Raw genomic sequence first — 23,079 nt, forward strand, 5'->3', positions numbered from 1 at the left:
CATCTAGTAAGACAACATCTGATCCGTCCAATCTCTAATCGATTTAACAGGGGTAAGGGCATGGGCAGACAGGACTTAGGATTTCCCTTCTTATTTCCACAAGCCCTTCTGGGTATTTCAAAAAGCTGCTAAAGTTCACATTACAGGACAAGGTAAAATGTCTTTGAGGCATGGAGTAGCACACATTTAATGAAGATAGAAAGCCAATCACTTAGCATCAGATGAGGAACAGCAATTTCCTTCAGTCTGGCACTTTGTGTATTGAACAAAATTGCATGAGAGCTTTGAGCGCTAGGAGAGCTGTCAAGCGGCCGTTTGTCTGGGAGCTGGAGCAGTCCCCTCGGAAACAGCTTAAACCTTTTAAATGAAAGCATTACAAAATGTACATCTGTGTGTAATATATTGGCCATAGCCTCAACTGTCAGGGGCCAGGCAACACCGTGTTGATATATATTTGTGCCTGATAGTAATTTTCATGCTTACACATGTAAACACAGCCTGCTTTATGGTTGTAGAGTACTTGGCTGCTTGATCAGCAAGCATCATACAAAATGTTTGCCTTAAAACTGATTCAGCTGCGTTGTGTGACCATATAACATGTAACTCAAAGTTTTTGATACTCCCTGGACTACTCTATTGCAAATGCATTGAGACTTCTTGTTAGATAAGACAAAATGACAAATTTTGTCACCACATTGACAAGAATTAAAGGTTTGGGAGGAACATATGCTTATAAACATCCTTGTTGCCATATGCCATCACCTATATATAATAGTAATCCAAATTCAGAACTTAGTTATCATACCATCAAAAAGATATATGAATGTGAACTCTGAGGAAATGTTTGTTTTACTCCTTTTTTTAATAAAGTAATTTATTTACTCATACTTTTTTTCCTGAAAATGGAAATAAATGAAAGTGGCTAAAAAAAGATAGACAAAAAAATACAGGGATGGTGGTATATATTAAAAAATGCATTCCCTGGGAACACAGTTGGTCTCATGTTCTTACACTGCTGAAGATATGGGGCAGGTTGTTCTGAAATCAGCTATTTTAACATGTAGAACTGCTTTAAGTGAAAGGAAGATCAAGCCTGCTTTTTCCTAGTCCTCCCTCACTATGAGATTTCCTTGATCCTCTCCCTACTCATTTTCTCCTCCAAAGCCTATTTGCAACTTGTACTCCCAGTAGCCACTTCCTTTAATGAAAAGTAATTCTGAGCACTGAGCAGATTCCACTTCAGCTTTGACACTGGAAGTGGATTTAAACTATCTGACAGAGCTGGGGACTAGAGCTGATTGGGCATTTTGGCAGTTTAAAACTATTGCTTTTCTCGTCTTTTTTTTTTTTTTTGCCTTTGGCATCTGACTTTTTTCCTTCTCGCTACTCCCATCTATTACTTTTAGTTTCCAGAGTATGCCTTATCCTCTCAATTCTGTCACCAGCTTCCCCAGGAGTATTCAGTAACAGATAATGGTCTTAAACACCAAGACCTTCTGCATACCCAACTCAGAGTCCATCCCATCAACCATGAATTTAGCCAAAGGGATTCTAAATCAAGAACCCCACAAGATCAGCTTCAACCTTCATGATGTGGTTTATTTGCTATAGAGTATTTGTTGAAAGTTGGACATATTGGAGGTCTTTTCCAACTGTAATGATTCTATGATTCTATTTACAAATGAGAAAACTAGATGAGAAGCATCTTACTAAACAGAGTACAATGGAGAGCTCATCTTCTGTTGTATGTACAAAGACATGTTGTCTATTGTTTTATATTGAACTCAATGTGATATAATATAGGAAAAAAAAAAAGTTCCTTAAAGAAGATCCTATTCTATCTCTTTTCTCTGAATAACAATAGGAGATGCACATAAGAAGATTACGATTGTGACCTCCATCATGAAATTTTGAGTGCTCTTCTGACTTAAACTCCAATCCTTCTCTTATTATCCAGGAAGGCTTTCTTATTGTTTTTTTCCTGTCATCAGAAGGAAAGTGATGCTGAATTTAGGGGAAATACAATGAGGATTGGTCCAAAAGTTCACTGGACAGAAGAGGTGGACTACTGTTTTTCAAGAATCTTTGTGATGATTGATGGGATTGTAGTTGCTGTTTTGTAGATATTACTCATGCCCTGACAGTGATCCATTGTGATCAAAAGAAACCCACAGCAGCAAAATAAACAAGCCTAAAACAGTCCTATTGTAAGAAAGTGTGAGGGAAAATAGTAGTTATATGACAACTGGGTAGATTTTAGAAGTGGAAAATTGGGAAAGATGCCAGCCCATGATTTAAAAGACAGCTACTGCATGGAATGGGAGTTCATAGATCAGCAGAACAATCTATCAATTCTCAATAAAATACCAGGAGCAGATTAATGCGACCAACCTCCTGGGAAGTGTGGTGGGCCAAGTTCAGAGGGGCACTTGTAACAGAAGCCTTGGCTCCAGGCCACACCTGGAAAGTATGGTTATTTGCTGGTAGAAAGGAACCGTTTTCATTCCCCTTATCTCTCAATTCCTCCTCCAGCCTTAAGTTTTCATGGAATTATAGAATGTTTTGGGTTGGAAGAGACCTTAAAGATCATCTAGTTCCAATCCCCTGCTATGGGCAAGGACACCTTCCACTAGACCAGGCTATTCAAAGTCCCATCCAGCCTGGCCTTGAGCACTTCTAGGGATGGGACATCCATAATGTGTCTGACATATGATTCTCAGTTACTCTGCTTTCCCTGTAGGTAATCTCACCACTTGATTCAGTCTCCCCCAAGCAGATACCCCACCCTCCTGAATAGTGTTCAAGCTGACAGTTTCTGTAGCATCATGGCTTTCTTCTCCTACAGAATAAAAGAGGGGACAGTACAATGCCGCCAGAAGTAAAAATAATAATTGCTGCAGAACAGCGATAAAATACAGAGTTTACAGACTGAGCTGCTTCTTTATTAACTATAGACATCAGCAGATTACTTATCTAGCTGGTTGTGCATGTTTCAAACAACTTCATGAAGAAACGTCTTTTGAAAGCAATTAATCACAACATCTCTGTCTCTGACTGAAGACCTGGGGTCTGGGAAAATATTCACAAGACATAGCTCTCAATATCCTTATCTGTTTTTGGACAGTTTCCTCAAAAGTCCATGTTGGTCACTTGAGTTGATGAGTCACTGGTCCAAGCTAGCATAGTCATTCCTAGAGGAATCATGTAGACATCTTGGTTTTATTAATAGAGAGAAAAAGAAACATTTTCTGGAGGTGGTTCTCATTGCTCAAGCATAGAAGCAGCCTGGTGACTAACAGCACAAGAACATCTATCTCTGAAAAAGTTATGTCTTGTTCCTGTCATGAAAAGAGGTGTTAAGTGTAGGACCTCTTCAGATGTTGGGTGCTGGCAGCTGACGAAGGACTAGAGTAAAAGAGATTAGGGATGAGTTTCTGAGAGCTGTGATCATTTCACTTGTAGATTATAAAGTCTTTTTAACATGAAGTTTTCCAGGAGTAAAAGTTTGCAAGCTTCCAAGTAAGTGATTGGGTTCTTTTAGATCCTGCTGCAATTGAATGGGATGAAAAAAGCTAATGGAATGTGGTGTAAGATGAAGAGTGTGAGCATTAGTAGAAAATACAGCATTTCTTTATTATTTGCATTGCAGCAAGTGACAATAACATTGCATTGCAGGGATGACAAGTCCCAGTTAGAGTTAGACCTCACTTGGAGAGATTTAAGACTCTGCAAGAGACCAAGAGAGAGTGAAATTACTGAGGTGATCCAAAAAAGATCACAAAGGAAGTTATTGGCAGAGCTGGGAAAACAGCTTCTGACTCCCAGGCCCTTCTTACGGCAAGAGACTGTTGTGCTATCAACAAAGACCATGATTTATTCTTTCTGTGCAGCACCATTTATTATTGAACAGCTGTTGTCAGTCCTTTAGTCTATTTGAAAAAATCTGAAGAAAGGAAAGATCTGTTCTTCCCTGAGAAATGGTTTACAGTTTTCTGGATATGACTACTTTAACTGCCTATACTTTTTCCTTTTCTAATTTCACCCCATCACATTTAATTCTCTGCCTTCAGCAACCCTAAATAATTCCTACATGAACTACTGTTCAGTAATCTAAAAAGACAGTAAAGTGTGTCTTGACATCCTAACCAAGATAGTAAATATTTAATATAATGCACTCTGTTAGAAGCAAAGTGCAATTAAATGAAAAGTCAGATAAAATGAGCTTAAATGCAATAAATACCAGTTACTATTCAGTGCCGAGAAGTTGCAAGTGTATTTGTTTCCTCTCAGTTAGCACTATTGGCAGCCTACTTTTTGTGGTTTTGAAACAGGCAACAGACACCCACATGCAAGCCTGCTTCATCAGGTCTCCTAAAATAATTATTGATATTGTTGGCTTTATTGTTTGGCATCCCATTTTTTTTTCAACTGCAAAAATCTGTGTTGCTGGATTATTTTTTTTTTCATGTTTGGTTTGCCTGGAAAAAAAGTCATAGAAAATTTGCAATAAATATTGAAAAATTGCTCATTTTTATGAAATAGATTTGGAAAAGAAAATGCAGATTTGATCCAATACCACTTTTAGCCTGCATGGTGGAAGAATACAAACAGAAGCAAAAACTGGTTTTGTGTTTTCATGTCCACTTTGAACTGGTTGTAGTATTCTTTATTTATTGTCCCATACTTTTATGTTCTCACCTAATGCTGTGCTCCCTCCAGAACTACATATGCTTTTCCACTTCATTTAGGGATAATGAGTTATTTTTTGTCCACTCATCATCTAAAAGCGGAGAAACCATTGTTTGGAGGAATAATTTTTGTCTTATAGTATATGGGATGGCAGTGCTAGTTGAGATTCAAATTAGTCCAAGTTAAGGATGCCTTCAAAGCTTCCTAGAACAACTTGTGAAGATTACTGCAGGCTTCTAGTCTTTAGTCTTTTAGAATTTTGCTAATCTTGACTATGCAAGATCAACTATATTTAGATTTTGTACTTAAGTAAAAATATTGTCTACAGGTACATGCATTTTCTAACCAGAATCTACAAATAGGAAGTGTGTCTTGCTGTCTGGTGAAACAATGCAACTAGAATCACAGAACTGTAGAATGGTTTGTGTTAAAAGGCACCTTAAAGATTATCTTGTTCCAACTCCCCTGCCATGGTCAGGGACAACTTTCATTAAAATGGCCCTGTGCAACCTGGCCTTGAACACTTCCAGGAATGGGAAAGTACATTAAGTCCACTAGTTAATTTAATTATTCTGATTTTAAAAGCACTGAAACAAAACCATCTTCTATGTTTTATTCTGAAACAATCACTTGAAAACTGTTAGCTTCTTGTATCAGAAATGTAATCCAGATTGCTTTTTTCTGTGGGATGAGGTAGAATCATAGAATGGTTAAGGTTGGAAAAGATCTCCAACATGGCCAAATCCAGCCTTTGACAAAATACCAGTCTCCATTAAACTGTAATGCTAAAGGCCATATCTACTCAGTTTTTTGAACACCTTCAGGGATGGTAATTCCACCACTTCTCTGGGAAGCCTGTTCCTAATATTTCACACGTCATGCTTGTGATGTTTGGAGTTTCAGTCACATAAGAGCAGGTTATAAACACACTCCCCGGTGTGTATGTTTTTCATGGATCACAGTCCTGGGGGACATGACAGACTTTATTTTGCTCTCCAGTAATGATGGATCCTTGTGAAAAAGCCAAAGTTTGGAAAACTTGTCCCTTTAATAAAAATCTCATGTGGCTGTCTGACTGGTCTGACCATGAACCAGCAGAGTGTCCAGGTGGCCAAGAACCTTAGTGGCATCACAGTCTGTATCAGCAATAGTGCAGGCCAGCAGGACCAGGACATGATTGTCTCCCTGTACTTGGCACTGGTGAGGCCACAGATCGAATCATTCAGTTTTGGGCCCTTCAGTACAAGAAGGACATTGAGGTGCTGGAGTGTGCCCAGAGAGGGCAGTGGAGCTGAGGAAGGGTCTGGAGCACAAGTCTGATGAGGAGCAGCTGAGCGAGCTGGGGGTGTTTAGCCTGGAGAAAAGGAGGCTTGGGGGGGACCTTATCGCTCTCTACAACTGCCTGAAAGGAGCTTGTTGCCAGTGGGGTGTCATTCTCTTGTCCTGGCAACAAGTGACAGGCCAAGAGGAGATGGCCTCAGGCTGGGGGAAGTTTAGATTGAGTATTAGGAAAAAATATTTGACAGACTGTCCACATTCTATGGAGATGTCCTCCTGCCTGGAAGTGTTCAAAAAAGACACGGATGTGTCTGTCCATGTATGGGACACGGCTTTAAGGTGTACATGGCAGTGGTACTAAGGTGATGATTGGGCTTGATGGTCTTTTCAAACCTTAATGACTCTATGATTCTGTTCTACTACTGTCCACATCATCCAAAATACACCATTAATGCTAATATTCTGGAATTTGCTCTCACATAGAATATTTTAAACTCAGTAATAAAATCACCATTCCTAAGATACTATCAGTTTTTATACTGTTAATTAATTCAAGGGGATGTGCTAACCTGTATCTGGATGCTATGGTCTGTCATTAAAATTGATTTGTAGTTACAGTTAAATACACAGAACGGACATTGCTTCTTTTGCTGCTTCCCGCTAGTTCTGTACCCTTCATTTTGAAACTCATTCTACCATAGTCTCATACAATGGCCTATACCAGGATTTTTTTTTTAATACAAGGTGTCTCACAATCAAACAGGATTTTCCCAACATTTCTGAATGAGATGTGCTTTAAAATAATTTTTTCCGCCAATTATCATCCTCCTTAAATGATGTACTCATTGATAGATACTCAACCCTCGTACTGCAGACTGATGGATAAACTTGAAGTGTAATAAAGAGTTACTTTGAGGAGGTACATACAGGAATGGAGTTTTGCTTGCATTCATGTTGGAACTGTAAGGACAGCTTTACAATAAAGATTACCACTGAAATCAATAGAAACATGGTGAAGGAGGTGGGAATAAGTCTGCTGAATAGGGCATTGTTACTGCACAGTCATTGTTCATTTTAGCTCCACATATTAATAAGGTATTTGTTGCTATCACTGCAGCAAAGAACTGGTTTTGTTCTGTACAAAAACATTTCAGGTGTTAAAAAGATACACAGCTTACATTGTAAATGTAAATTTTTGAGACTAGTGAGAAAGCAGGAGCCCACTGGCTTATAAAGCTGTTTAGTACATTGAATTTGATTAATTTTAAAAAGTGTGGGAAATGGCAATGGACAACAGAAGACCCCTTATAGGAACAGGAAAAAAAAGTGTTTAATATGCTATTCCAATTAATTCCCTGGAGGATTAGGTAGAGGAGTGTAATTAAGGTTTCAGATCTTTATGGAATGTTCCATGTTGCTAAACAAACAGTAAAAATCATAGCTATTCCTATAATAAAACTTAAGGAGATTTCCCATGTTGAAATAAACTTAATGTACAGTATCATATGGGAGGCAAGTATCTTCATATTTGGTAAGTTTAATGGGATTCACGGACTATGTTATGGCAGAGCTTGAGAAGCCAGGTTATGATCAGAATTTCACCTTCAACTCTTCGTTTGTAATAGATTTATTAAGTTAAAAATCTGTGCAACAGTTGGCTGCTGCAGTTATAGTTGTGGTAAACTATCTTAACTTTTCTTAGTGAAATGATGCAAGAAACACTTGACTCTTCTGTATACCATTGAGAGAAATATCTCCTACATAAGTTTTTAAGGTAGTAAATATATGAGAGGAGTGGTTTGTTTTTTGTGCTGCTTCATTTATTTTTTTATATTACCACTATATACTGAAATAATGAATATCATGTTTGTAATGGCACTGAGATACAATTTGATAATGAATAGCAGCAAGTGGAATAGTTGAAATTAAATTACAGAGGATGAAAGATATCAGTAGGCATCTGTTTCAAGACCTGAAATGAAAAAAAAAATTAGAGCAATTATTCAAAAACTGGATAAAGAATATAGTACTCAAGTACTGTTTTAACTGCCTAGAAATCTGCTGGGTAAAACTCACTGTTAAACATGGATCATCAAAAATGCTCCTAACTTACACAGATGAAAAAATTTATGATGTGAGAAAAAAAGAACTAAATATGAAGAAGTTTTTATGCTTTTATATTTTAGTAGATAGAAAAAAATGAAAGAGTAAATAATGATGTCAAAGATGTCCACAATGATCTGCTGTTGTTTGTTGCTGTTTATGTATCTACAGCCAGGTCTACTTGACTCGCCCCATGTCCATTGAAATGAAACAAACATTTCTAGGGTGTAGCTTGTTAAACTTTGTTTTGATTCATATTTAGGGATGAGACTAGTTGTAACCTGAACGTGTCCATTTTTTAATTCCTTTGACTGTGGAAGGTTTTAGACTTGTTCAGGAGTGGATTGTCTACAATTAGTAAGATGATTGCATTTTTCTTTCTGGTTAACATGTAAAGGTAAGAGAGAGCTCCAGGGCTGCCTTTTAGAGGCACTCTACAGGCAGTCACACTGACAAAAAATGAGTGGTCCAGCAGTGGACATGGGTGTAGCACGCAATTGAATCAATGCAAGACATAAAAGGATAAAAGGACTGAAATACTCTGATCAAATCCTGTCCAAATCTTAATAAGGATCTTCCAACTTCTGCCTTGAAATAAAAAACTATGTTTAATTATTGAAAAGCAGTGCAATGAGAATGGGAGATGGCATAAATATGTGCTTTAACTAAGAGAGTGAGATCTGACCTAGAAAAATGTAGGCTAATAAATCTGAGAGGGAAATAAGCACAGTTATTAAGTCAGACAAAGATACCTGGAAAGTGGAAATGTCAAAGGAGGCCTTGAGGTTTTAGTGGACAGCAAATGATATATCTGCATGCTGCAATGCTAGAGGATTACAAAAAGGGATGTTGTGACTTTGGTCTGTATGTGCAGTGTCGTCATTCCTTTGTCCATAGGGAGGTGATTTTTTTGCTGTACAGCAGTGATGAGATTGCACCTTGGATGTAGTGATGGATGTTGACCAATTGAAGGGAATTCCAAGAACAGCAGCAAAAATCATTAAGGGGCTGAACAGCCTGACTTGGTAGGAAACAGAAAGTCATGCTCTCAGAGGATAAAGGGAAAAGATTGTTTCTCTTATCCCAAGGTGACAAAGACTGGCATGATGGGATTATGTTAAACAAAATAAATTTTGAGCTGCAAAGCAGGAAGAAATTCCTGCTTACAGTGTGACTAAGAAATTGCTCATGCATATGGTCAACTATTTACACTGATAGAAGGAGATGTCAGCAGGAAAAGTTGAACAGAACTTAATTTGTTCTGGCATTTGTGCAGTTACTTCTTTTAAATTTAAATGAAATCAAACACAGTAACCTGTGTTTTCAAATTGTGCATTTTGTGCATCTGATGACCTGAGATATCCTGCAAGTATCTGGTTTGTTGCTGGTCGTATTAGACATATAATTATGACTTTGCATGAAGTTGTTTTCTGAATTTCTCTGGGAAATAAACATTAACATTAATACCTTGTGATTTTCTGCCACCTTCTACTGGTGTTTCAACACAGTGGTTTTTGAATTGATTTCAGCCTTCTAGCTGATGGGCTACATGTGTACGCCCTTCTGTTCAGCAGAATAAGTTAATGTTTATCCAGCCGTTGTACAGGCTTTTTCACTGGTACTATTTTGTATTGTTGATATTGCAGTGGTGATACAGTCTTCAAAGAGAAAGTGTTTTAATGTGCAAAATGCTTTGTAAATACCAGAACTCATAGTGCAGGCTAGGTTTAGCGGGGCTTCGAGAAACTTGGTCTAGTGGAAGGTGGCAGGAGGGTTGGAATTGGGTGATCTTTATGGTCCCTTCCAACCCAAGCCATTCTAGGACTTCATGATTTCCTAAGAACCATCAAGAGCAGGGTAGAAATTGCTGATTTAAAGTGCTCACCTGTGTGAGCCTTTCAGACACCAAAATTCTATAAATACACAATTAGAAAAATATTCACCATGCCTAAGTTGAACATTGCAAGATGGTGGCATTTACTGAACAAAAATGCACCAATGTTTGAAATTGGAAGGAAGCAATGAGCTATTTGCATTGAAAAGAAATTACAATCTCTGTCACTTGCACTGAGCTCAAATGCCTTCTAATGCATAATGTATTTCAGATTGTGTAGGGATGTATAGCATAAAGTACTTAAAGACTACTTGCTAAGAGGTTTTACTAAAAAAAATTATTTAGTCAATTAGCAACAGAAGATTTCAAACCACTGAGTCACTTTTAAACCTTTTGAGTAGGAGACTTCATCAGATGCTCCATAGAAGAGGGGACATTGCAGTGGCAGGGATATGGATTAGTAAGTATTTTCTAGCCATAATTTCAATTATCTTGTGATGAGACTTTTTCACCACATTCCATTCATATTGGACTCCCTACACAACTAGAGTGTATGGCAAATAATAGAGGAATCTTATTTCTTTTGCTATTTAGCTCTGAAAAATTAATGGTGATTAACTTAAAATTAGTTGACAGGAAATAGAATCTTAATGCTGTTAGAACTTTAAACTATGGAATATTCATTCACTTTTTTATCTCATAATCTGTTAATCTGCTTTAATACTTACGGATAATGATAGTTATTATTTTCTCATTATTTTTACTGCCTCCTTCCTTCCCCTTGTCAGCTGAATCAATCTTATTTATTTAAGAATAAATAAACTCATTTCTGTAGGCATTTTTGAAGTGTGTATTTGAGAGGATCATCAGGTGAATGTCTGCCACATCATAAATTTTAGGTGTAAGCATCTCAGGAATTTCTTTACCCCATTACCATATTTAGGGCTGGAATCAGAACTGATCTGGAAGGGAAAGAGGCAAGGGACAAGGATCTGCTCCACAATTCCTCTTGCAGTCACACAAGCAGTAACTAGGGTGCACTGGGCAATGCCCTGAAATGCTTGCCAGCCTCCTACACCTTATAGTAAATCTGCTCCTTTGCAAAGAGATCCCATGGTTAAAGGACTTTGATTCACAGGATCCTGGCATAAGCTGAGTTGGAAGGGGCCCACAGGGATCACTGAGTCCAGCTCCTAGCCCTGCACAGCACCATTCCCAGGAGTCACACACGTTCCTTACAGAATCATGCTAACACTTCTTGAACTCTGTGAGGCTGGTGCTGTGACCGCTTCCCTGGGGAGCCTTTGACAGTGACCAGCCACCCTCTGGGTGAAGAACCTATATCTTCTATCCAACCTACACCTCTGCTGACAGAGCTTCAAGCCATTCTGTTGGGTCCTGTCACTGGTCACGCAGAGAAGAGATCCGTGTTTGTCCCTCTTCCCTTCACAAGAAAGTTACAGACTGCAATGAGTTAAATTCAAGTTCTAGCAGTCTTCATGTAAATCTGATCTGTACTTTCCAGTGTACTGTCATTATTTACTTGAGGAGTTACTGTAAAAAGGTGTTTCTGAAATTCATTAGCTTATATTTTAACTGAAAATCTTTTACTTATTCTCAGAGAGGGAACAAGAGGCTGTGCACAGAGTGTGCAAAGGGGTTCTGCAGCCAAGATGATTAGGACAAATTTAGTGGACCTCTTTCATTAGCTGTGGAGGTTATATCCCATTGACTTCTGTGGCACTGCACCAATGTAATTTAAAGAACAATTTGTTCCAGTAAAGTTGGATTTCATCTCCTGTTGCAGTCTTTCTAGCTACTTAGTAGTGTGAAGAAGTGTCAAAGTTTTGCTGGTGTGATTGGTTGTGATTTAAGATTCTTTGTGCATTTACCAAGGAAGGCAACATAGGAAAGGTTCTTTGATTTCATTCTATTATGGCTTGATTCCATGCCATGGTAATTTCTAAAGAAATGTTCTCACACATTCTACATGTCTCAAAATATTTAACTTAAAAACATTTCCTCCATTTTGCAGTTTGAAAGGTATTTTACTCTCAGTGATCTTGGAAGTCTTTTTTCACCTAACTGATTCTATGAATCTACATCTAGGCTCCCTCTGGGTTCTGGTTAGACTTAACTCCACAGTTAGGTTTCACATGTAAGACAAACATATTCAGGTGCAATACAGGAGAAATAATAGCTTTTCATAGATTTGGCCCAGTTAACTGTAGCTAAACTACAGTTTGTTTTACAAAAAGAGAGAAGATAGGTCTTTCACAAGAAAAGGCCAATTTATGCAGTTGGATGGGTTCTGGTAAGAAGAAGGGCATTTTGATGCTCTGGTTTCCTGTCTCCCAGGGCATATCTGTGCCCCATGTCTCTTTACTGTAGAATTGTAGAAATGCTGGCACCTTGTATACTCATAGTCAAATGCCATATGGGACTTCTTAACATTAATTGAAAACCTAATTAATATATTTTTTTAATGGCACAGGAATTCATCTGAATGTCACTGCTTTAATTTTTTATACTTTAAGTCTTGACACACACCAAATAACCTTAAACAAATCTAGTAACTGTGAGTTCAAAACACTTTGTTGTCATCCAGTGCCAGAAAAGCAGTGCTGCCTGTTATATTTAGATGCAGACAGATTGAACTCTTGTAGCTGAACCACTACCATGTGGTTTGGTCCCCTAGTTGAAGAGGTAGAGCAGCTCCTGTTTTTGTTGTTGTCGTTGCAACATTAACCTCCAGGAGGTTTTGTTTTATTGCTGGCCTATTCCCCAGATTACTATTTTCAAGTGGAAGGGGAGGTAAATCTGACAAGAAGGCAATAATTCATAGAGAAAATGACAAGCAATAATGAAATGCTGCAGTGGTGGAAAGATTTCCCCAGCAGAAATGTGCAGCCTGCCTCACCAGATGGAAGTTCATTGTCTTCAGTGTGTCTCCTCCAGACATGACTTTGGCCCAGTGCATTTTGTTAAGCATGAAAATACTTTGCTATTTCAGAGCTCTCATTTATTTGTAACGTTGACCCGAATCTAAACAGTTGTTATGTGAATCAAATTGTAATATCTAATGACCCAAGTGCTGTAATATGAACGTGCTGCCTGGGGAATTGCACTGTGTCTTGCTGGTTTGCATGGGTTGGTCTTCTGGCAAAGTCACAGGAAAATGAGAAGAACATTTCCATAACAAGGACCAAGGACTTAAGTAAACTTGGTTTTCCCTGTCAGGTCATTCACTCTAAGGAAATAGGTAGAGGGTAATAATTCTTCCATGAAACCAGGTAACAACCTTTTAATAAGCATCATTAAGTCTTTAGGTTGAAATAAGAGGCTATCCACCCTTTTATCCCATATTATATTGCTGAAATTCCTCGTTGCCATCCTCACTGTGGTTAGATGAAAGCCCCCTGTTTTCATATTGCTCACTAAAAGCACTTTCCCCTTGTACCAGTTCACTGCATCACTTCTAAATGCAGTTCATCTGATCTCTTTTATTTTGGCTGCTGCTCATTCAGGGCTACAAAAACTGTATTTTCAGACAGGTCTTGGAACCAAATGATCATATTTCTTACCTCATTCCAAGGAATAACATTAGGATCTTTGTTTAGGTGGGATTCAGAATAAAAATAAAGCTCTTTTTGCTTTCCCATGCATGCCCACACACGTGCACACCCATATGTATATACACCACTCTTTCTCCACAAGGGTTATTTGAACCCAGAACAGTAGACATCTGTGTATGTTTGTGCTTATTTCTTTTCAGTAACACACTTTCCAAATGCTAACTGCTGAGGGAGTGTAACTGCACTGAAATGTTAACCCATGTACAACCTAAACTCTGCAGGGCTGGGGGTTGAATGATTCTTGTAATTATTCTTTCTCACTGGCAAAGAAATGTTTCTCTTTGACAAGGAAATTATTCAGGCAATGAAGTTTTTGGCTTAGGAGTTATGAAGAATTTACTTGTAAACAGCTCTTAGCTTATGTTGCACCGTTTGCCTTCAGTAACTTGCATGTGGCTGTAGATCTTCTTTCCACATGCAGTTTCTGTATGCATGGAATTTTACAAGCATGGGACTCTTAGTGGAGCACTTCCATGTCTGTTTTTTCTTCTTCTCTTTTATCCCTGCCAGACCAGCACAAAAAATTCATATTCTAGCTTGAAGGAAAACCATCCGCAGTGATAAGAACCAGCCTCACATGCCAGATAGATTGGAAAATCAGGCTAACATTTTAGGGACTGTTCCTGCACTAAAGTGAAATGACAGGTGTAGACCCACATAACAGACTGGATTTTATGTATGCACATCAGCACAGTATCTGCGTGTTCAAAATATCCATCAGTGTTCAAAGAAGTCTGCAAGCTGCAAGGTAAAAAAAAACCAAAACAAAACCAAATACACAGAAAAATTGTTTTTTTAAATAATGTGACTTTTCCATAGTCTGAATCTGGCCAGTCATAAGCAGTGATTTCCCCCATCTTGTTTACATTAATATTCCCCATTTTAGTGTTCCCCAGCTTCATTTTATGGTGACACAGGCAGCACTTTCTCTGCTCTTTTCCTTGGGAGCAAGCAAATTTTAATATTTGTCTGTTACCTTGGATTACATTGTCAGTAAATGAGAACACTAACTCCTGGCAAGTCTTCACCCTCCCTTCCCTTCCCTTCTCTTCCCACAAGATTTAATTGATCGGTTTCATCATATTCAGCTTAACCTTATGCAAGAACATGAAACAGCATATGGTTTTCATCCCAGAAAGATAATTAACCCCCAGGTGATTTCAGTCAAGTGGCAAGAAAAAAAAATATAGTGAGGTTGTTTTTGGAAGGGACAAGAGAAGGAGGAAGCAGGAAAATTATGTCACCTCTGGTAGCTTTTTGAACTTTGAGCCCTGAAATCTCAGTTTTAGTGAACACACTCAATCCACTCATTATGAGAAGACTGAAGCATGTTTAGGGTCCCCTGATCATGAAATTGATTCCCTAGGGCATCAGTGTGCACACTGCTCCCTGCATCAGCTAGCCAGTTGCTTATTCAGCAAAGAACTCTTACTCTTGTTGGCAGATCACAGAAGCACCACCTCTCCCAATCAGTGTTAGGATTTAGAGAGTTAGTATTGTTCCTGTCTTCCCTTCGTTCCCTTAGGGAGACTAACTCCATAGATTCCATTGGACCTTTACTACAAATTGTTTTAGTTGGTCTCCTCTTCCCATTGGCAAGTTATAAACTAGTTTTTATGTTCGTTCTGTCTATTTTATGCTTTTCTTTCTGCGACATTGCATCTGTGCTACACTGGCTGATGTATGATAGGAGAAGGGCTGCTACGTTTGTACATCAAATTCTATATCTGTAGTTTGCCCTACACAGTCAGAAAATATTTGTAGGCTTTACATCTGATAAAGGTCATCTTCTGAAATGCAGAGGTGCAGAAGAATCTTCCTGAGTCTGAAGATGGATTTGCTGCAATGATCTTTTCTATGGTTCATTTCTTTTGTAGAAGGAAGAAGCTCCACACATTTGGGACAGGTTTATCGTTGCTTAATAAGAACTGTGCATCATGTCAGTGCATTGTAGCTGCAGCATGGGAAATTTTTGAGCAGGAGTTGAGGTACTTGAAAATTTCAGGGGAGTTAAGAAATAAATTAATAGTGAGAAGCAAATACCAAATGCTTCCTCCTTAGTCTGCCACCAACTTCAGAAAGGAAAGATGCAGAAAACCCCACGTTTTTCTTTAAAAAGTTTAAATGGGAGACAGAGCTCCAGGTGTGTCACTTGCCTGCTAAGGATAGGATGACATGAAATATGAAGCTGTCAAGCAGAGAGCAGAACTGATCCAAATCTGACAAGTCTAACATATTGAGCTCAATAGTTTTGACTCCCTCCTCTCCAGTGTCATCAGCCATCAGGCTTACAACTCAAGTGTTTATGCAGCACTGGACCATCAGCAGTCACCCCTCTCCCATGAAACGGTCCCCACCAAATGCTGTGGAATGGCAAGCGTTTAGTCCTGGAGACCCATGCTGAAATGAGACCTGCTTGGTAGCACATCTTTTTCAGGCACTACTTAATTCAAAATCTTACATTCTCATTACTCCTACTTACTCTCACTGGCTTTCCTGCTGGAAGGGACAATTCTTCCTGCTGGAGGCCTCGGAGGGACAATTTTTATAAGTCATTCCTTCAGCTACCAAAAAGTCACAGAAACAAGGTGGTATATTCTGTCCTACACCAGGTGATTGCTCTTACATCTCTTTGTAAAAGCATTCTACACTCATTTGCTAGATTTATTTCCATCTTGGAGACTGAACACGTTTGAATGAGTGAGTCCTGGCAAACATTTCAAGCACCTGCCTTGCTTCTGGCTGAATGCTGAGCATTCATACAGTTGGGCTGTTGCATGGGTCTTTCAGGCTCTGAAATCTTGGATATGTTGAGATGGTTCTCCTGCAGCTCCATGGGATGCTCCTTTTGTCACCAACCATCTGCCAGTTCCTTTGGCTATGCAGGTATAATGTGTGCATGCCAGCCTGACTGGTGTCAGCACTGAAAATTCCCCAGTACTGTGTGCAAACAGAAGGCTCTGTTCCAAGTGTGAGGAAATACTGTATCATTCCGAGGAAAACTCCCCAGGCCCCTTGGGGGAGAAAGAAAAAAACAATTCTCCTTCTTGTCAAGATCAAAACGGGATAGAAGGATAGGGAAAATGTCATTTATAGTAGGATGAACACAGAATTAGCTAACAAGCTACATGGAGGGGGCTGTTGATAGCATCACAATCTATGTGTATCAAGTTCAGGCAAGGTAGCAACATGTGACCACAAGGTAGAAATTGTGTTGGCAAGATGGACTTGACCCAGAGGATCCTCTTTGAGTTCCATGACGTATTACAGTATTACTTTTGAGCTCTTCCTTCAATGAAATGGGTCACAGAACCATTTATTGGCAACTCAAGAAGTAGATGAAAGCCAATTTTGAAAGAAACGCTTTGTTTCTACTAGTTTTAACATGCGGTCAGTATTCCAGTAAAATTATCTGTGTTTTACTTTCTCCATTCTCATGCAGAGTTATTGGAGTGTATCACTGCTTTTGTACTATCCGTGCTGACAATGATGACACACAGTGTGCCTGGAATCATACTAAATATTTGCATGGCAACTGTGCCAAATAGGGTCAAATTGTTTTACAGAAGAGTTCACCTAACTGCAGGGGAATTCTGGAGGTACCATACCAAACGGTGGCCACAGGTTACTTCACATTTTCACCTGCATGCAAGAAAATTGGCATGAGGGTCTCCTAGGATTTTATTCATCTTTGCATGGTTAAACAGCTGGAAGCAGTAGCCAGTTACAAGTATTTTGGCTTTTGTGTGAGTACATGGAAGAGCCCAGAACAGAAACTGAGGAATTTACTACTGTGGCTTCATCTCATGGACTCAGAACTACAGAATATCACAGAGGCTTGAAGGGAGCTTGGAGATCATCTAGTCCAACACACAGTGCTCAAAGCAATGTCAGCCACAAGAGCCCAGGGATATGTCCACTCATGTTTTGAATGTTGCCAAGGATGGAGTCTCTGCAGCCTTTCTAGATAAAGTGTTCCAGTGTTCAAGCACTCTGCCCCCAGTCCAGAAGCTTTACAGGACTAATGTTTTTGTTTCTCTGTGGTTGATTCTCTAATACAGAAGACACATCTGTGTAGAATAATAATGTTTAGTTAGTAGACCAAAAAGCTCTCTTTGCCAGCCTGACAGGTTACCAAGGCTGAGTCAGGGAAGTGTTCATAAATAATTGAGTTTTCTCAGATGAAGCAGTGTGACTCTTGGCCTCAGTATTATTATTTATCTTATTTAATAAAGGGTGTTCTGGGGAAAATTCAGAATCAAGAAGAGTTTTGTTAATGCTGAAGGACGGTACTGGTATCATAGCCAATTAATGTGCCTGTTCCTACTGATGATAAGTGGATCTGTCGCCTGTTCATCTGGCATTGAGCCTTGAGCCTTACATAATCATTTGTGGCTATACCCAAGGGTTTTGATAGTTAATGTTTCAGCTTTTACAGGTCATCAGAATTTTTCAAGAAAGATAGATTTGGTAAATAGTAGTCTGCAGTAGTCTGGAAGTGGAAACAAAACAATATTCAGAGGATAAGTTCTGTAAAATGGGCCAAAACTCATCTGAGGAAGAATCTTTTCAGTTCTATTTCAAAGTTTAGGGATAGGAAGAAAGAAATGTGTGACAAAAGAGAAATGCATCAAAGGAGCTCTGGTGAATCCAGGCTGGCTTAGCCTTCATGGGTTAATAGATAATTTGAAACTGCTGTTTTCAGTGGCTCTGAAATTGCAGGAAGTGGTTTGAGGCCAAGAGGGAATAATGACTCCAGGAGACATAATTTCTAGGGAGGAACTGAGGTCCTGCAATTCTGCTTTGGAGGAAACACAAGCCACAGAATGAAATTCCTTGCAGTTTCAAGGTTAGCAGAGAAACTGATGGCTGGAAGAGAGAAATCTGAGGAGGGAAGCAGAAAATATGAAATTATCTCTGTGTGTCTGTGTATGTGCAATGTTGTGCCACATTGCCAAGCCTTTCGTCCTTTAGCCAAGAATCTGAACTGAAAACCCTTTTTGTAAGGTCCTTCCAAAATGCACCACAGCTCTCCAATTCCAAGTATTCATGTTAGTTCAACATGGAAATGTTGGGACATGGGTTTTGAAATGTTTTAATGATTACTGTCCTCAGATAGATAATGGACAGGCAGAAGATAGAGGGAGGGAGGGAGAGAGGGAAGAAGAAAGAAGCTCTGCTCATTTGACATTTCTTCAGATAAGAAGACAGTGATGGCCATGCACAACTTGCACCACTCTCTTTGCTACTTCTGATGGTTTTCTATCAAAGGACTTACCTCTAAGAATCATGGACAAAGAGAAAAGCAAGTCTTTACAGATTTATCCCACCAAAGCAGCAGAGGCACAGGAGTTAGCTCAGTCTAAATTTAATCTGCCAGTTTCCCTGGAGTCAGTGGAGAGAGGCACCTTCACAGGGCAATTCAGAGAAGGAATCTGACTGCAAGGGCAGCATTAACCTTTATGACTGTTCTGCTTTTGCCAAGAGTCAATGGGATCAATTCATAGCTGAGTGGAGAAGACTTATACCGGCTAAGAAGCAGTCCCAGTATCAATAAAACTACCACAGTGTGTTCTCTGTATCACAGAACTGCCATATGTCTCCACTTATGGGGATTGGGTATGGGGCTGTGGAGGGAATTGCTTTTCTGGGCAGGTTAATGTAACAAAAAGCAAACCGCTCTGCAGCCATTAATCTCCCTAAAGCCCATAGTCTCAGTCCTCCTGTGCTGTACTCAGTGCTGTGCTTCATTATGGAGTCTTTAAACACTTCAGCTAAAGAGAGAGAAAGTAATTTAAAAAGAAAACACAGCTTTGGCTCCTTTAGTTGGATTTTTTGAGAAGTAAGGTTTCTCTTGGGTTAAACTTCTTCGACTTTTCTAATTTTGTTTATATTGTATTACAAAGGCCAAGTGCTATTGAATAGACCCAAAAAGAATGCCCAATATTAGAATATTTATTAAATCAAGATAAAATAAGGTATGTAAAATTGTGAGTTTTAAGTATTAGAGCATTTTGTTATTTTTATTTTTCCTATTTCCAATTTAGTAATAAAATCAAGTGGTCATGCTCTTATTTTTAATAATAATCTTACAGTACTTTAGGAACTGCAGCTTCAACAAGAGAACATAAATGAATGCTTATGGTATAAACCCTACTTTTATTTAGTACCTTGGAGGTTTGGTGAAGGGTTGTTTGGGCCTTTTTTATCATCCAGAGGTATCATATAACAATTTTCTTTATTTTAATTATGTCTGGAATATACTGCTCATTGTAAACAAAACACATAGTTATATAATGTGCATATTTTAGCTCAGGGATTTGAAGCAGTCTACTGGGCTAGGATACATGCTCTATATTTCCATTTATTTTCTCATTGAACTTTTTCAGGACTTCTGAGATACCTTTGAATAATCTAAACTTTCTGTTATGACTTTTTCTTTTCCTTGTCAAAATAAAATTATAAATACATTTGTTGAGCTCTTGGTGAAGGAAAGAGTTACTGTTTCTGATAGTTGCTTCACTGCTGTAAATCAATATACTGCTACTTACATCAGCCAGGCTACTGTTTACCCCAGCTTGAACGTCTTCTCCTTCAGTTCCAATATTAACTCAGTTAAAAATAGTAGTTTTATATTTAAACCTCTGCTTCCTGAAGTGACAGTAGGTGGGCCAACTTGTAACATGATCAACATTTACAGCATTATCTCTACTGGAATTTATGCCAGCTCCTAACAAACAAAACATAGTGGCTTTCTGGAATCCCACTGCTTTAATTTTTACAAAAAGGCAATATTAATTAAAGAATGAAAAATATGAGCTCTGATATAGCATGCATACACGTGCATAAGTAGCATACTACACAAAATTTTTGGTATCTTGTTATACAACTCATTCCCTGAAAATACCTGTGGAAAGGGGTGATGTGCTGGACTTGTATATGGGGAGAACAGGAGTGAGATGGGGGGATCACAGAGTCCTGTTGTCAATGCATAACTTGTGATTTAGTACAAAGTTTAATTTTACAATAAAATTAGAGATGTTTGAGGTGCCCCAAGCTGTTTTAGATGCCCAAGGTTATTTAAGAGACTGGCAGAAAAGGTGCAGGATTTGCAAGAAACCCATGTCTTTCTGGACAGCAGCTGAAGGACAGTCAGAAAAACTAGGGCATCTCTAGTTGCACTGGACAGTTTTATGTGGACAGCTGAGCTGGGCTGCATCTTGCACCTGCAGTCACAACTTTTCAAGCTATTTTTTGATAACACTGAGAGGCATGCTAATTGTGACCTATCAGAAACTGTTGGCCCTTAGCAAGATCATATACTGGCTCATTTTCTCTGCTGTGCCACACATTATATTAGTGAGTGTTGTCACTAAACAGAGTGACATTACCCAGTGTGTCTCATGATAAATATAGATTCAAGTACCTCTAAAACTGAGAGTTGTCTTCAAGTCCCTATTAAATATAGAGCTGCTAAAAAAAGTGCCCAGGACATTTCTGAGTGAAGGTGTCTGAGCAATATGCAGTAAGGGACTGAGATAGTAATTTTGATGATGTATGTTAAAACAGTTGGACTCATCCAGGTGTCAGACATAGGAGTGTCTCTGCTAAATTTCTTCCAAAAAATCAATATAATCTGCAAAAACCTACAGTATTTTAGTAATATTTAAAAATAACAAAATATGCTTTATTACCAGCATTAAGCATAAAATATAGACAGAAAAGGAAGAAAAAATGCAGTTAGAAAGTTTGTCCCACGAAAAACATACTGTCTCTTTCTTCATGCTTAAACATGTGTGCGTGCTAACTTAGGTCCAGTTTCATTCCATTCAGCTTGGAGCACCTTACATTTGATACACTCCTTATCCAGCCTTTAAGACCACATCTAATGTGTGAAGCCACCAATGGATAGTGGCATGGTGTGCATATCTTGGGCAGGAACAAGCCTGGAACATGTTATAACTATTCCTGGGGAAATCAGAGCATGGGAAGGCAGCATGGACATGGCTGGCCAGTAGATGTGGAGGTAGACACTCATTTATCCAAATCAGCACAGACATTAAAGACAGGTACCAATTACTGTCTGATGTGATAGCCTGGCTTCTGATGGAGGTACTCTGGCAGATAAGAGGGAATCTGGGTCTTAGAATCCTGACAGCTGCCATGCAAACAACCTTTACAAATCCATGCCAGTCTTGTCTGACACTCAACACCTGGCTCCTTTTCTGTAGTGAGGATGGCTGGACCATTGCAGTGGCGCACTGATTTTTGTGGATGGTGATCACAAAAAGGGAATTGAGAAGAGACCACCCGAGTTATTCTGACACATGACTTCAGTGCTTTCTATTCTTAGACAGATGAGGATCTGAAATATGTAAGTACACTATCATTGTTTTTTAGATTTATTTGTAAAGATGAGTCAAAGAAGTACAACTCTTAATCTCTGATAGGTGTGGTATTTAGACATTTATAATTTTCTTTTGATGTGTGTTTGTATCTGAGTTGATAAATCAAGATTGTTCTCATGATATTTTAAGCAGTGTTATTTGTCTCCATCCTTGTTATTTTTAAAGAAATGAAAAGAGCAAAACCCATGAAATTATATTTGCAGTGTCATTTAAATTTATTGCCTAATAAGTAGTGATCACTTTAAAAATCCATTTTTTTCCTGTGTTGTTAAGAAGAGGTTTAACCAAAGTGATTTAATCAAGATGAGAAATGATCCCAGGTTCCTGAAGCTTGAATAAATGATATTGTCAATGTTAATATGCTGCTCTGGAAGTTCATTTAAAGTATCAGAAATAACCTAAATATAATTTCATGGCAGCTCATATACTACTTAGCATAATTTATTCCTTACCACAGAACCTCCATTCCCTGTGCTTTACCAGCATTTCCAACTCACCAAATACCTACCAACACTCATCTATTTACCCCTGCATACTCCCAGTTCAAGTAAAGATAACACTTTTTTTCCCACCTGTCACTATAGGACACGAAAGAACACAAGCACACACTACTGTTCTCAAGGTGAAGAAAAAAGGACAGTTTATTTTCTGACTCTAACATTTATAGTTTTCCAAAAGTGACAGCAGATTGGAGGGTGACAGTGACACCTTTCCAATGACACTGGTCAAACCAACAGTCTATCAACTTTCTCCTCCTCCATAAAGGAATGGAAAACAATGAGTTATTTACAGAAAGTGTGTGAGAAAGTTCACTACAAGAATGTCAACATCAGAAGGCTTAGAAAATCTTAAAAAAACAGGGTGACACCCACCAAATAAATTCTATATTGAAGTACAACTTTATCTTGACTCCCAACATGTTTCTTGAATGAGAGCAACCAAAATATCACGTGGATATACTATTTCTGATTCATCTAATGATGTTGCATAAGGTGCCTTTTAGATCTCTATTATCTCCCATAAATATGTTTGTCTGCAACAGTTAATAAGTAGAACTTGTCAGCCGCAGAATGCTGTACCTCAGGTTTACCAATGAGTGTCCGTCCCAAAACATTTCAAAGAGAATGAAAGA

The 23,079-nt window shown here is 38.6% G+C and overlaps 1 protein-coding gene across 1 annotated transcript in view; it reads left to right on the forward strand.

Moving 5' to 3' along the window:
- The window catches only part of TENM4 (teneurin transmembrane protein 4), a 601,532-nt gene that overhangs the window by 71,122 nt on the left and 507,331 nt on the right, over positions 1-23,079 (forward strand). Inside the window, 1 exon segment of the mRNA XM_054518583.1 lies at positions 21,771-21,913. The gene's annotated coding sequence lies outside the window, so the exon portion shown is untranslated.

This window comes from Molothrus ater, chromosome 2, assembly GCF_012460135.2.
Source record: "Molothrus ater isolate BHLD 08-10-18 breed brown headed cowbird chromosome 2, BPBGC_Mater_1.1, whole genome shotgun sequence".
Taxonomy (NCBI): domain Eukaryota; kingdom Metazoa; phylum Chordata; class Aves; order Passeriformes; family Icteridae; genus Molothrus; species Molothrus ater.